General features: G+C 38.0%; 1 protein-coding gene across 2 annotated transcripts in view; it reads left to right on the forward strand.

Annotated features, from left to right (window-relative positions):
- LOC137497033 (platelet-activating factor acetylhydrolase-like) overlaps window positions 1-17,163 on the forward strand; it is a 135,802-nt gene that overhangs the window by 36,159 nt on the left and 82,480 nt on the right. The window lies entirely within an intron of this gene.

The raw sequence follows: 17,163 nt of genomic DNA on the forward strand, positions 1-17,163 counted from the left end.
TGAGAGGTTACTGCCTGAATCTCAGTGTGGGTTTCATGCCTCTCTTGGTACAATTGACATGATCTTCTGTGCAAGACAACAACAGGAGAAATGCAGAGAACAAATGACACCTCTGTCTTTAGTGTTTTATGACCTTGAAAAGGCCTTTGATACGGTTCCTCAAAACGCTGTGTGGATGGTTTTGAGGTGCTTTGGATGCCATGAGCATTTTATTGGTCTGATCCAAGCTCTCCATGATGGTATGGTTGGTCAAGTACTGTATCAGAATGATATCTCAGAAGAATTTCCAATCACAAATAGACTAGCAAGGACATATACTTGCACCTATACTTTTCACCCTGTACCTGGCAGCTATGCTTTATGAGACAACGCCTGCAAACAACACAGGTGTGGAAATTAAATATCGGTATGATGGGAGGGGGGCTTTTCAACCAGGCCAGGCTTCGCTTCAAGAGATTAACCTCTTCCACCCGAGAATTGAAATGTACAGATGACGGTGCTTCTCCAGCCCACACACCAGAAGAGTTTCAACAATCTGTCATTTGTTTCACCAGAGCCTATGAACATTTTGGCCTAACTGTCAACACTGAGAAGACCAAAGTGCTTACTCAGCCTGCTCCTGGAATCTGAGTCTTATTGAATAAGACTAAATCAAGTACATATGCCCAGGTCCAGTGTTACGCAAAATGGCACAGTGTTGGAATGCATTTCCTTATTAGTTTGTATATAATTATTTGCATTGTTCTATACTCACTTTCATCATTTTGTAACAATATTTTTAAACTTTCAATCATATTCAACACTGACCATGGCTCAAGGCCATCACTATTGTAATTTTCACTTGTTCCTAAATCAAGTTACTCATATAATGACAGCTTTTTTAGGCAAAGTTTTTTAATGTATTCAATTTTGTAGTAGATTTTAGATCAATTTTAGCCAGGTACCTGATATGGTTCGAGGTAATGACACAGCTGATGATGCCCCATAGGAAAGGGCGAAACATGTACCTACGAATTCTTATTTTAATGAGGATTTAACTCTAACTTTAACATATTGACTTGTATTGAATAGGTGGAAAAGAAATAAATATCTTACATTTATGATAAAAACATACCACTTAGTTGAGCAGCTTGTCTTCTTTCTTCCAAGTCTTCCCAGCCAATCTTTGCAACATTTTTGTAACGCTACTCTTTTGTACGAAATCACCCAGAACAAGTCGAGCTGGTTTTCTTTGGATTTTTTCCAGTTCTTGAATCAAGTAATCCTGGTGAGGGTCCCATACACCAGAACCATACTCTAGTTGGGGTCTTATGAGAGACTTACATGCCCTCTCCTTTACTACAACTCCTAAACACCCTCATAACCATGAGCAGAGTTCTGTACCCTTTATTTACAATCCCATTTATGTGATTACCCCAATTAAGATCTTTCCTTATATTAACACAAATTGTGTGGAGGAAGGGGAACCAGGGTAGAGTGTTATCCATGAATTAGATTAAGGCAGATATTGAGGAAAAGAAGGGATGGAGGAGGGTAAGGAGACAGTGGTAATTTTTGCACATTGGTACCAGGAATGTGAATGACAGAAAGCATGACCAACAAATGGTGAATAAGTTAATCTGGGAAGGACAGCTGAATCAGAAACTGATGGAACCAATCAGTGGGAATAATATTCTATACGTAGTGCTGGAATCACAGATGAGGCCTTTTGCAGATGATGTTATACTGTATTGAGTAGTAAATTAGTTACAGAATTGTGAGCGACTGCAAAAATACCTCAACACTGTTGTGAGATGGACAGTAGACAGTGGTATGATAGTACATAAATAGGATGAAAAGTCAGGAAAAGTCCTCTTAACTTCAATTAATTTGATAGTGTGAAGGTACCTCAACGGGATCACTGCAAGTACTTAGGGGTTAGTGATCTTCATTGGGGAAATCACATATACAAGGTTGTAAATAAAGGTTACAGTTCTCTTGATAAGGTTACAAGAGCATTTGGGTGTTGTAATAAGCATGTAAAGGACAGGGTATATGTCTCCAGTAAGATACCAATGGGAGTATGATTCCAGTATATGGAACCCACACCAGGATTATTTGATATGAGAACTGTAAAATATCCAAAGGAAAGCAGCATGATTTGTTCTGGGTGATTTCCGACAAAAGAGTAGTATTGCAAAAATGTTGTAAAATTTGGGCTGGGAAGATTTGGAAGAAAAGAGACAAGCTGCTTGAATAAACAAGATGTTCTGAGCTGTTAGTGGAGAGATGGTGTAGAGTGACATCAGTAGATGATTAAGCTTGAGTGCAGCTTTTAAAGGTAGGAACAATCATAATATGAAGATAAAGATAGGAAGGGGAGTTAAGGATTGGAATAACTTACCAAGGGAGATGTTCAATAAATTTTTAATTTCTTTGCAGTCATTTAAGAAAAGGCTAGGAAAACAACAGATGGGGAATCTGCCACCTGAGCGACTGTCCTAAATGCAGATCAGTAGTGACTGACTGATAAAGGTAGAATTCAAGAGTAAAAATTGGGGCAAATATTAATTTATAGGAAGAGAAATTATGGACTAGAATAATTTACCAAGGGACATGTTTGATAAATTTCAGAGTTCTTTGAAATCGTTTAAGAAAACAAATTGATAAGTAATCTGCCACCTGGGTGATAGCCCTAAATACAGATCAGTGATGATTGATCGATTTTGAACAATTTAAGGCAAGCAGGAATAAGTACTAACATAGCTAGGAATGTGTGGGATTTGGTTATGGCAGCACAGGAGAAGTTTAAGGAAGCAGAGATTTTTATCAGTGGGATGTTGTGTAGGAGAGATACTGACTGGAGGCTGATTGGGAATATAAATGAGAGTATAGAGTCGATATATGGGAAAATGGGAGTGAGATTTTTAGATCCTGATGGGTGGATAGGAGATAGGGATCTTTGTTCAGATGGCCTTCACTTGAACCATAATGATATTATCCCACCAAGGCGACTGGAATCCTTCACAGCACAGCGCCACTGGTAAGGAACATGACATCATCGCAGTACAGTCATCCAAGGAGAACAACTGTAGCACTAACTAAGACTGACTACAATACTCAGGTTTCGGTTAGCGGCAATATGGCCGTGAACGTGGGCCATGCATAGGTCTTTCTTTCTTTCTTTATTCATGTCAGAAGTATCAACTTTACATACAGATATTTTTCAAAAAGTGATATCAACATTCCTACTATACAAATATACAAGTCTATTATACAATCACAGATAAAGCAACAATTTGAGAGCTAGATGATTCTTGCCCAGTATTGGGCGATGTCAGTAAGCATTGGGGAAGGCTGTATTCAAGTCTTTCATAGTGCACATTGAAGGACATAAAACACACTGACATAGATGTTCGATCGTCTGCTGCTCCCCACAATCACAAAGTGATTAATCGCTTGAGAAACCTCACTTCTGCAAATTTACTTTTGTTCTGCCGACTTCTGTACGGAGTCTGTTAAAGGCTTTCCACATTGTCCACGTCTTCTGGTGTCCACATGGAAGACTTCCCTTCGGCTCTATCCGGTTGGAAAGGTGGTTGATTTTTTCTTTTCACATTTTGACCCTAGCATTCTCTGCTTTACCCTCAAGGTTAACCAGTGTGCAGAGAAAACTTTTTCTAGATTTTAGCCTCTGTGTGGCTGGGTGGTATCCATAGAGAGGATGTGCTTCTGAAGAAGATGATTGGAGCTTTTCTTTGTTAGCTGCTACCACCCTACAAATCTCACCGAGAGCAATACTAGCTAAAAGTTGGATCTTCTCAATGGGTGTAGGTCTCAAACATCCAGTAATGATCCTGCAGCTTTCGTTTAGAGCTATGTCGACCTGCTTCGTATGAGCGTACCTGTACCAAACTGGGGAGGCATAGAGCTAGAGGATGTTTTAATTGTTTGTGGTTGTGTTCCCCAAATTGTTCCCAACAGATTTCATAGAATGTTGTTTCTAGCAGCTATCTTGTGTTTTAAGTTTTGGCAATGTTTCTTATATCTTAATGTGTGATCCAGCATAACTCCCAGGTACTTTGGTGTAAAGCAGTGTTCCAGTAAGTTCCCTTTCAATAGTACTGTGAGTTTCTGAGAGGCCTGTGCATGCCACAGATGGAACACACAAATTTGAGTGTTAGCTGGATTTGGTTTGACTTGGTTTTTCTCATAATAGGTACCTAGCTCTTCTAATGCAGCAGTTAAAGAGATCTCTGCTTCATCAAAGGTATCAGTTTGAGTAGTAAGTGCAAGGTCATCAGCACAGATAAAGCTTTTAGTATTTTCTGGTAATGGCTGGTCATTAGTATAGATGTTGAAAAGAATAGGACCCAGTACATGGCCTTGAGGTAGTCCATTCCTTTGATTTCTCCATCTGCTTCAGCATCCTTGGATTCAACAAAAAAGCGACGATTTTCCAGGAGAGTAGCTATCATCGTGGTTACCTTGATGTCTGTAATCATTTTATAAAGCTTGAGTAATAATATCCTGTGATTTACTGTATCGTAGGCAGCTGAGATATCCACAAAAGCCACACCAGTGATCTTCTTCATTTCAAACCCATCCTCAGTGTGCTGGGTTAGATGTAAAATCTGTGCTATGCGACTCTTTCCTGGGCAGAAGCCACATTGCTGAGGGATTAGGACTTGGTCTACTACTCCCATTAAGAGATTGAGTAACATTCTTTCCATTATTTTGTATAGGTGGCAGAGTAAGGAGATTGGTCTGAAATTTTTGGGGTCCGAAGTTTCCTTTCCAGGTTTCAGACATGCGATCGCCCTGGATTTTCTCCATATTTTTGGAATTTTTAGGGAAGTAAAACAGTTGTTGAAGAAGTTTAAAAGCCATGCCTGTGTGGTTGAACTGAAGTGTTTTATTTGTTCTATTGTGATATCATCTAATCCTGCTGCTTTTCCATTTTTGCTACATTGAATTGCTTTCTGTAATTCCTCCTGTAATTACTCCTTGTGGGTGGGGTTAACTTCCAATAAGTAACCAGGGGAACCTGACCCCTACAGAGCGTCTCCCCAGGTGGTGGATAGGGGGCCCCTACAGTATGTAGGGCTGGTTGAAATAACCAATACAACCTGCGGACCAACAGGTAGCCCAATTCCTGGGGGTTTTAAAATACTGGGACACCCTCTCTCCAGGGGTCATGAATATGGAGGGCCCTTGCCCTGGGTTAAGGGTGAAGACCTCAACGGCATCTACGGCGGAGAAGATGGACTTCGGTACGGCGGAGATGGCGGAAGAGGCAACCCATCCTTCTGGGGTGTACAGATGGAACCTACTGCCTTGTAGGACGAGGAAGGCATCCTCAAAGGCTAAGGGAGTAAACCCTGAAAGAAAATCCTCTTATGCGTTAGGCCTAGCAAGTCAACAGGAGAGTATTGAGTACAGTTGCTTTCAATAAGAAAAAGAGCCTCGGAAAGAATATTATAGACCGGACTGACACGTCCTCTCAGACAATTGTAAAGTATGATGACCGTAAGGCTGATGATATACAATGTTCTGAAAGGAAACCCCAAATAAAAAAGAGACCCAAATACCGAATTGGAACTATGAACATTCTATCATTAACTGGAAAGTTAGAAGAACTCCTAGACATGATGGATAGAAGAAAAATATCAATATTGGGATTAAGTGAGACCAAATGGAAAGGGATTGGAAGTAAGACACTTCGTGGAGGTTATAAATTATACTGGAGTGGACAGGAGAAGGTAGCGAAAAATGGTGTTGGATTCTTAATTAACGAAAGGACTGATGCTACAGCTGAAGTTATCTGCAAAAGTGATAGAATCATTAAAATGTTCATGAAACTGGAGAACACTAAGTACACCATCATACAAGTGTATGCCCCACAGACAGGCTGCAGTGAGGAAGACAGAGAGAAATTTCGGCAAGACCTGGAAGATACAGTTAATGAGGAAAATGTTATTATTATTGGAGATCTAAATGTGCAAGTTGGGGTAGACAGACTTGGGTACGAGAACATCATTGGTCCACATGGATTTGGACAAAGGAACCCAGAAGGAGAACAACTATTAGATCTGTGCAGAAGAAATGATCTTATAATCAAAAATACATTCTTCAAAAAAAGAGACAGTCACAGAATAACAAGGTACAGTTGGGATGGCCAGTATAGAACATTGATTGACTATGTAATCACAAATAAAGATGGTGGCAGGTACATCACAGATGTAAAGGTCATCCCTAGTGAAAGCATGGACAGTGACCACAGATTGTTGGTAGTAGACTTCAAACATAAGGCAAATGAAACGCAGAAACTTATTACGAAAAAACCAAGGGTTAAAACTTGGAAGTTGCAAGAAGTCCAAATAAAGGAAGAATACAAACTAAGGATTCAACAGAGTTTGCCGAAGTGTGAAGTAACCAGCGTTAATGAAGAATGGAAGGCCTTCAAAGACACCTTTGTGGGAGAAGCCAAAAACCTATGTGGAGTTACAAGTTCTATCAAAAGAAAAAAGGAGACACCATGGTGGAATGATAGAGTGAAAACAGCGGTGAAAGAAAGAAACCAAATAAAGAAGGCACTGGACAAGGAAAAACAAAAACAGGGACAAGAACGAAATGAACAAGAAATACAAAGACTTCAAGGAGTATACAGGAACAAGAAACTTGCTGTAAAGAACATTGTAAGGGAAGAAAAAGAGAAGAAATGGAATGAGTTTGCAGACAAACTGGAAGAGGACAGTAGAGGAAATATGAAACTGCTATACAGAGTAGTGAAAAACAAGCGAAGGGATCAAGAGACCATAAAAGCAATAGAACGTGATGATGGAACTCTGGCACAAGAAGAGGGAGAAATTAAACAAGAACTCAAGATCCATTTCGAAAAGCTGCTGAATGGAGATACAGAAAACGTAACAACGGATAGAGGAGAGCCAAGCCGAGGAACCACAACTGAACCACCAATTAGATGGCTTGAGGTTGAAAATGCGCTCAAGAGCATGAAGAAAGGAAAGGCAGTGGGCATAGACGAACTAAGTGCAGATATGCTGAAAGCAGCAGGAATTCCAGGAATCCAGTGGCTCTACAGACTGCTCAACAAGATATGGGAGGAAAATACTATTCCTGAGGACTGGAAGATGGGCATCATTGTACCTCTGTTTAAGAAAGGAAGCCGACGAAAATGTACTAATTACCGTGGTATCACACTACTGTCTCATGTCCTGAAAATATTGGAAAAAATAATAGAGACCAGAATCAGAGATATTGTTGAACCAATTTTGGAAGAAGAGCAGTATGGTTTCAGACCAGGAAGGTCAACTACAGACCTTATATTTGCAATTAGGATGCTAATGGAAAAATACTGGGAGAAGAACAAGCCTTTATTTTTAATATTTTTGGACATTGAGAAAGCATACGATAGTGTACCAAGGGAAAGAATTTGGCAATGCATGAAAGAACTTCAAGTGCGAGACAGCCTTATAGACAAAGTGAAAATGTTGTATAGTGGAAACAGAAGCTGTATTCAAGTAGGATGTGGTTTGTTGGACTGGTTTGAAACAAAGAGAGGAGTGCAGCAGGGCAGCTCATTGTCACCACTTCTATTTATTATTGTAATGGATGTAGTAATGAAATCTATTAAAAGGAAAGAACATGGAGATATCAAAGCCTTCACATTTGCAGATGATGTTGTGATCTGGAGTGACTCAGAAGAGGAATTAGGAGAGAGAATACAAAGCTGGAATCAGGAGTTTAAGAAATATGGTTTAAACATAAGCAAGACCAAGACGGTGGTGATGAAAGTGTATGGGGAAGGAGCAGAACCAATAGTCATGTTAAATGAAGCTCAACTGGACAGCGTTCCAGTTTTCAAATACTTGGGTAGCGTTATATCAAATGACAACCTAGCAAAACATGGGGTGAACAATCGAATCAATAAGGCAACACAATTTTACCACCAGGTAAGACACCTGCTGTGGGATGAGCAAATACCCATGAAAACAAAAATGACATTGTACAAGTCCTATTATACACCAATTCTTACATACAGTCTCGAAACCACAACACTGACCAATAGAGATAATTCCAAACTTCAGGCAGCTGAAATGAAATTCCTGCGCACTATGATCCAGAAAACCAGGAAAGACAAGATTAGGAATGAGAAAATTAGAGAAGAAGTAGGAATAGATGATTCTCTCCTCAATAAGATTCAGATATCAAGACTGAAGTTGTTTGGTCACATGAAGAGGATGCCAGTAAACAGAACTGCAAGGAAGGAATTTGACAGAAAGGTAGAAGGAAGACGACCCTTGGGAAGGCCATGAAGGAAATGGATAGATTTAGTTAAGAGCGATGTACTGCTGAGAGGTCATGATTGGGACAAGTTGGTGGAGGAAGAATGGTACAAGGACAGGATGAGATGGAGGAGGCTCATATACCACACCCGGGAAACTGGAGATGGTTTAGGATGATGATGATGAGGTTACTGGACTTTATTACCTCGTTTTTAGGATATTATGTTCCATTTTCCTTATTGGGTGATTTGTTTTCCCATTGATGACAAGTTGATTTGCGATTTGGTTTGCTGTAACATTTGCATGGACAGGTCCCTTGGTTAGATCATTGCTAAATTATTTGAGAAGCTTCCAAGCCTTTTGGCTATCCCTTGATGTGTCTGTTTCCTCCATAAGTTTGATCCAAGCATCTTTCTTTGCCTCTGCAATTGAGGAAAGCAGTTTCCTTCCAGCTGAGATAGTGTCTTCACTTAGTGGATCTTCCTGAAACAGTGAAATATATGTGTTCATCTGGGCAGCGGTGTCTGAAGTTAGACCTTGTATATAGTTAACTCTGCATCCTCATGGTATGGAAATGCAGGAAGCTTCCTTCACAGCTTCAACAAACTGGTCATAAAACTCTGGTACAGGATGGATATCTGACATTATTTTATCAAGAGTTGAGCTGAACTTCTGCCAGTCTGCTTTTTTGAAATTATAACTCCTTCGAAACGGAACCTTTATTGGTTGAATTGCCGAGAAAAGTTGACACATTATGGACCAATGCTGGGTATTTGGAATGGGATTGCACATTGATTTCACACATTGCTGTGCCACGTGTTCACTCACAAATATCAGGTCTGGGTTGAAGCCTCGTCGCCATCTACTGCTGTTAAAGGATGGAGGTAGTTTGGGGTTATGAATAAGTTGTAATTGGAAGTCATCAGTCCATTCTAATGCAGCCTCTCCATTATGCATAGGTTGTATGTGATCACAGTTACGAGTTCAAAATAATAATTGTGAAATAATTATTTCAAGTCTGCTCGTATCATACTTTGTGATTTTCAATACTGGTAAAGACGTATTTGAGGTATTTGAGGTATTTGAGTCACTAGGTGCTCTTACGTGGAAGCTCAAAATACCTGGAAGCTAATTAATTAATTTTTAGAATGGTGTTGTTATAGAATGTACATTACCATTGATCGATCGCTTTCAGTGAAAAATGATAAGCATAGCAAAGTCAGTTTTGAGCCCTTCATATTCTTGAAACCTCTTTGGAAACCATGAATGGACCAGCTGTCAGGCTGCCAAGGCAGCTGTCCTACTATTGGGCATCCAGAGTGCCAGTCTTTCCCTCCTCTTTCCTCGAGAGCATGCCACCACTGTACTCGGCACGCAAGGAAGTAGCGCTGTTTGGCCAGGCTTTCTCTTGCTAAAGGCATCATCTTAGTGTACATTTTGCCATCACTTGAGTCACTTTGAAAGGCTGACATCATCTAGCAATTGATAAAGTATGATTTTTATACGAGGATACTATTTGCTTCTTTGTACTAAGGAACATAGGTACATAAGATTTACATGATCTCTTCCTTCTTACAATGAATAAACTTTTAATGTCCACCTATTCTATACAATAATAATGATTTTTATAGATGTAATTACAACATTTTAATTATATTCAGTACTAGTTTAGACGCATTTTTGCTTCATCCTCAGCTGTACAAAGAAATCGCAAAATAGGTAAATGATATAAAACTCATGATAAATATTAAATTGTACATGATGCATTGTATGTAAGCTTTGGGAAGGGATTCTTTCTGATTATATTAGACATGTTTGTGAAATTAATAACTGGTTCGATAGAAGGCAATTCGGTTTTAGGAAAGGTATCTTGCTGTATCTTGCTGGAATCCTACAAGTTGAGCTTTACACTCCCGCCCCCCAAGATGGTTTCCCCCCCAAAACACGTTTTTCTTTGTTTTTAAAGGAGATCCAAATACGAATTTTCACGTCTGTAACAACTTTAGTTTTTATTAGATGTATATATTCTCATACAATTAAAGTCAATTAATTTTTCAATTCTTTCACGCCCTCCCCCCACTTCATTGGATTTTCCGAGAATACGTGTTTCTTTACTTTTAAAGCAGATTGCAAATATCAAATTTCGCGTCTGTAACATCTTCATTTTTAAGATATCAATAATCTAATTAAAAGAATTCAACACCATTTTCAGTCACTTTCACCCCCCCCTCCACCCAAGTGGTATTTCCGAAAATTAAAAATACACGTTTCTTTATGTTTAATAGAGATAAAAATACCATTTTTCACTTCTGTAACATGTTAAGTTTTTTTAGATATACTGTAAAAATTATCATTTTAAAATTTCACCCCTTTTGGGTTCCCCTAAAGTGGAGTTTCCAAAAACAAATCACCTATGTTCCTTTACATTTACAGGAGATTCCAAACACCCACTTTTTACGTCTGTAACATTTTACGTTTCCAAGGTAATCTTTCAAAAAATTCACCCCAATTTGTCACTTCTGTTTAACCGCCATTAATAGGATTTTCCAAAAACTAAAAAAATACGTGTTTCTTTATTTTTAAAGGAGATCCCATATACAAATTTTCAGTTCTGTAATATCTTCCGTTTCTGAGATATATGTATCCTCATTAAAGGCATTCAACCCTTTTTCACCCTTTTACACCCCTCCTATTGGGATTTACAGGAAACAAAAAAAATGTGTTCCTTTATTTTTAGAGGAGATTCTAACTACCAATTTTTACATCTGTAAATTTTAAAATTTTTAAGATGTAGACATATTCATTTTAAAAAATTCACCCCCCTTTTCACCCCTCAATATTTGGATTTTCCAAAAACGAAAAATACGTGTTTCTTTACATTTAAAGTAGATCCCAAATACCAATTTTCAGGTCTGTAATATCTTCAGGTTCTGAAATATAAGTAGCCTCATCAAAGGCATTCAACCCCCTTTTTCACCCCTTTTCACCCCTCCTATTGTGATTTTCCGAAAACAAAAAAATACGTATTCCTTTATGTTTAATGAGGATTCTAAATACCCATTTTTACATCTACAAACTTTAAAAGTGTGGAGATATAGATTCACTCATTTTAAAAATTCACCCCCTTTTCACCCTCCCATTAATTGGATTTTCCAAAAACAAAAAAATACGTGTTTCTTTATTTTTAAAAGAGATCAAAAGTACCAATTTTCAGGTCTGTAATATCTTCAGTTTCTGAGATATAAGTACCGGTATCCTGATTAAAGGCACTCAACCCATTTTTCACCCTTCTTCACCCGTCCTATTAGGATTTTCTGAAAACAAAAAAATACGTGTTTCCTTATTTTCAAAGAAGATTCTAAATACCAATATTTACATTTGTAAACTTTTAAAGTATTGAGATATAAATGCACTCATTTTAAAACTTCACCCCCCCCCCCCCCTTTTCACCCCGTTAGCAACGGAATATCCAAAAATCCTCTCTTAGCGAGCACCTACATCTTAATATGAATGTATCCCCAAAATTTCATTTCATTATGTCCAGTAGTTTTGGCTCGGCGATGATGAATCAGTCAGTCAGTCAGTCAGTCAGTCAGGACAAGCTATTTTATATATATATAGACTAGCAAGATACCCGTGCTTCGCTACGGTATTATACTGAAATTTATAATTGAATGCTTATTGTTTTAAATATATAATCCGCCGAAATTCGCTATCTGACTCGTTTTCTGCGAGAATCCACCAAAATTCCCGATCTGACTGGTTTTCTATTATTTTACGGCACGTTTCCTCCCATTTTTAAATCTTCCTTTCCAGCAATCGATTTTGTACTTCCCGGGTTAGGCTCAGGTATTCCTCCCGGTCAGTTGGGTCCGTAAATCTTTGCCATCTTTTCCTATAATATTTTTAATATGGATAAAATCCTTCAGGAGATCTGGCGTGCAGTCATATTGGGTGCCTTGGCGGCACTGAACCCGCGGCCGGACTGCATTCTTAGTCATTACCCGTCCAGGAGCCGTTTCCAGCGCGGTCCGCAGATTTGACGACGGTCCAGAATATTATTATTATTATTATTATTATTATTATTATTATTATTATTATTATTATTATTATTATTATTATTATGTGTTACTGGAATGGCTGATGACGGGGAAAACCGGAGTATCTGGAGAAAAACCTGTCCCGCCTCCGTTTTGTCCAGCACGAATGCCACATGGAGTGACCGGGATTTGAACCACGGAACCCAGCTGTGAGAGGCCGGCGTGCTGTCGCCTGAGCAACGGAGGATCCTTATAAGTACATTAATAACAGTAAAATCAATTGGTCTCACCTCCTTCTACACCCCACCGCCTTAAGTTTATTTACCGCCACCCCCCCCCCCCCCCCCAAAAAAAAAGAAAATTAAAAGAATGCTTTTTTTCTTTATGTTTAACGGAGATTCCAAACACCAATGTTCACGTCTATTACCTTCAGTTTTGAGATATAAGTATCCCCATAAAAATAATTTACCTTTTTTCACTTCATTTCACAATAATCCCTCCCCCTAAGTGAATTTTCCCACAAAAAATACTTGTTTCTTTAATAGTAAAGAATCTTCTAAATACCAATTATTACGACTCTAACTTCTTCAGTTTTTGATTTATGTTTCCTCATGAAAGGAATTCAACTCCTTTACACTCCCGCCCTCCAAGATGGTTTCCCCCACCAAAACGCGTTTTTCTTTGTTTTTAAAGGTGATCCAAATACGAATTTTCACGTCTGTAACAACTTTAGTTTTTATTAGATGTATGTATTCTCATACAATTAAGTCAATTAATTTTTCAATTCTTTCACCCACCCCCAACCCCACCCCCCCTTCATTGGATTTTTCGATCTCATACAATTAAGTCAATTAATTTTTCAATTCTTTCACCCACCCCCAACCCCACCCCCCCTTCATTGGATTTTTCGAGAATACGTGTTTCTTTACTTTTAAAGCAGATTGCAAAAATCAAATTTCACGTCTGTAACATCTTCATTTTGGAGATATCAGTAGTCACTTTTACCCCCCCACCCTCCACCCAAGTGGTATTTCCGAAAACTAAAAATACACTTTTCTTTATGTTTAATAGACATAAAAAATACCATTTTTCACTTCTGTAACATGTTAAGTTTTTTTAGATATACTGTAAAAATTCTCATTTTAAAATTTCACCCCTTTTGAGTTCCCCTTAAGTGGAGTTTCCAAAAACAAATCACCTATATTTCTTTACATTTACAGGAGATTTACACCCACTTTTTACGTCTGTAACATTTTACGTTTCCAAGATATTCTGTAGATATAGTCTTTCAAAAAATTCACCCCAATTTGTCACTCCTGTTTAACCGCCATTAATTGGCTTTTCCAAAAACTAAGAAACACGTGTTTCTTAATTTTTAAAGGAGATCCCATATGCGAATTATCAGTTCTGTAATATCTTTCGTTTCTGAGATATGTGTATCCTCATTAAAGGCATTCAACCCATTTTTCACCCTCTTACACCCCTCCTATTAGGATTTACAGGAAACAAAAAAATACGTGTTCCTTTATTTTTAGAGGAGATTCTAGCTACCAATTTTTACATCTGTAAATTTTAAAGTTTTAAGATGTAGACACACTCATTTTTAAAAATTCACCCCCCCTTTTCACCCCCCCCCCCCCCAATATTTGGATTTTCCAAAAACGAAAAAATACGTGTGTTTCTTTACTTTTAAAGTAGATCCAAAATACCAATTTTCAGGTCTGTAATATCTTCAGGTTCTGAAATATAAGTAGCCTCATGAAAGGCATTCAACCCATTATTCACCCTTTTACACCCTTCCTATTGGGATTTTCCGAAAACGAAAGAATACGTGTTTCTTTATTTTTAAAGGAGATTCTAAATACCAATTTTTACATCTATAACCTTTAAAAGTTTTGAGATATAGATACACTCATTTTAAAAAATCACCCCCTTTTCACCACCCCCCATTAATTGTATTTTCCAAAAACAAAAAATACGTGTTTCTTTATTTTTAAAGGAGATCCCAAACACCAATTTTCAGGTCTGTAATATCTTCAGGTTCTGAAATATAAGTAGACTCATGAAATGCATTCGACCAATTTTTCAACCTTTTCCACCCTTCCTATTAGGATTTTCCGAAAACAAAATATACGTGTTTCTTTATTTTTAATGGAGATTCTAAATACCAATTTTTACATCTATAACCTTTAAAAGTTTTGAGATATAGATACACTCATTTTAAAACATTACCCCCCTTTTCACCCCTCCCTTAATTGCGTTTTCCAGAAACAAAAAAGTACGTGTTTCTTTATTTTTACAGGAGATCCCAAACACCAATTTTCAGGTCTATAATGTCTTCAGTTTCTGAGATATAAGTAGCCTCATTAAAGGCATTCAACCCCTTCTTCACCCCTTTTCACTCCTCCTATTGCGTTTTTCCGAAAACAAAAAAATACGTGTTTCTTTATTTTTAATGAAGATTCTAAATACAATTTTTAATCGAAAGAGATGTTAACTACAGAACAAAAATGGCCAACCAGACACCAGTGGGATCCGAACCCACAACCTCCCGATTTCGCGTCGGTTGCTCTACCAATTGAGCTATGGTGGCCTACAGGTCTGGTACTACTACCATCACACTGTAGAGTGCGTTCAAGTTGACCGTTGAGGGCCAAGTCAATGAATATTGAATTTTCACGACCACATTGTAATCGAAAGCGACTTTCAACCTATTAGGTCGTGTTACATACATTTAGTACGTGATGAAGAGATGTTAACTACAGAACAAAAATGGCCAACCAGACACCAGTGGGATCCGAACCCACAACCTCCCAATTTCGCGTCGGTTGCTCTACCATGTGCAAACTTTAAAAGTTTGGAGATATAGATTCACTCATTTTAGAAATTCACCCCCTTTTCACCCTCCCATTAATTGGATTTCATGACCGCATTGTAATCGAAAGCGACTTTCAACCTATTAGGTCGTGTTACGTACATTTAGTACGTGATGAAGAGATGTTAACTACAGAACAAAAATGGCCAACCAGACACCAGTGGGATCCGAACCCACAACCTCCCGATTTCGCGTCGGTTGCTCTACCATCTGCAAACTTTAAAAGTTTGGAGATATAGATTCACTCATTTTAGAAATTCACCCCCTTTTCACCCTCCCATTAATTGGATTTTCCAAAAACAAAAAAAAATACGTGTTTCTTTATTTTTAAAAGAGATCAAAAGTACCAATTTTCAGGTCTGTAATATCTTCAGTTTCTGAGATATAAGTACCGGTATCCTGATTAAAGGCATTCAACCCCTTTTTCCCCCTTTTTTACCCCTCCTATTAGGATTTTCTGAAAACCAAAAAATGCGTGTTTCCTTATTTTTAAAGAATATTCTAAATACCAATTTTTACATCTGTACACTTTTAAAGTTTTGAGATATAGATACACACATTTTAAAATTTCACCCCCCTTTTTACCCCCTTAGCGACGTAATATCCAAAAATCCTCTCTTAGCGAGCACCTACATCTTAATATGAATATATCCCCAAAATTTCATTTCTTTATGTCCAGTAGTTTTGGCTCGGCGGTGATGAATCAGTCAGTCAGTCAGTCAGGACAAGTTATTTTATATATATAGATGGTATGAGTAAAGGAGTGGAATCGGAGGTAAGGCTTTTTGTGGATGATGTTATTCTCTATAGAGTGATAAATAAGTTACAAGATTGTGAGCAACTGCAACGTGACCTCGAAAATGTTGTGAGATGGACAGCAGGCAATGGTATGTTGATAAACGGGGTTAAAAGTCAGGTTGTGAGTTTCACAAATAGGAAAAGTCCTCTCAGTTTTAATTACTGTGTTGATGGGGTGAAAGTTCCTTTTGGGGATCATTGTAAGTATCTAGGTGTTAATATAAGGAAAGATCTTCATTGGGGTAATCACATAAATGGGATTGTAAATAAAGGGTACCGATCTCTGCACATGGTTATGAGGGTGTTTAGGGGTTGTAGTAAGGATGTAAAGGAGAGTGCATATAAGTCTCTGGTAAGACCCCAACTAGAGTATGGTTCCAGTGTATGGGACCCTCACCAGGATTACCTGATTCAAGAACTGGAAAAAATCCAAAGAAAAGCAGCTCGATTTGTTCTGGGTGATTTCCGACAAAAGAGTAGCGTTACTAAAATGTTGCAATGTTTGGGTTGGGAAGAATTGAGAGAAAGAAGAAGAGCTGCTCGACTAAGTGGTATGTTCCGAGCTGTCAGCGGAGAGATGGCGTGGATTGACATTAGTAGACGAATAGGTTTGAATGGCGTCTATAAAAGTAGGAAAGATCACAATATGAAGATAAAGTTGGAATTCAAGAGGACAAACTGGGGCAAATATTCATTTATAGGAAGGGGAGTTAGGGACTGGAATAACTTACCAAGGGAGATGTTCAATAAATTTCCAATTTCTTTGAAATAATTTAGGAAAAGGCTAGGAAAGCAACAGATAGGGAATCTGCCACCTGGGCGACTGCCCTAAATGCAGATCGGTATTGATTGATTGATTGATTGATTGATTGATTGATTGATTGATTGATTGATTGATTGATTGATTGATTGATTGATTGATTGATTGATTGATTGATTGATTGATTGATTGATTGATTGATTGATTGATTGATTGATATTAAAACCCTATGAAGTCTACATTAAAACAATGGCACATAATAAAACCTTATTGAACAAGTTAAAGACTTGCGAGTCAAAAAAATATTCTGAATGTTGAATGACATTTCTCAAGTTGATTCATGTCCATGTGGACATACAGTAGTAAGCTCAATAAATTTGGTGAATGATTTACAATAATAAAATA

The sequence above is a fragment of the Anabrus simplex genome, chromosome 1 (assembly GCF_040414725.1).
Source record: "Anabrus simplex isolate iqAnaSimp1 chromosome 1, ASM4041472v1, whole genome shotgun sequence".
Lineage (NCBI taxonomy): Eukaryota > Metazoa > Arthropoda > Insecta > Orthoptera > Tettigoniidae > Anabrus > Anabrus simplex.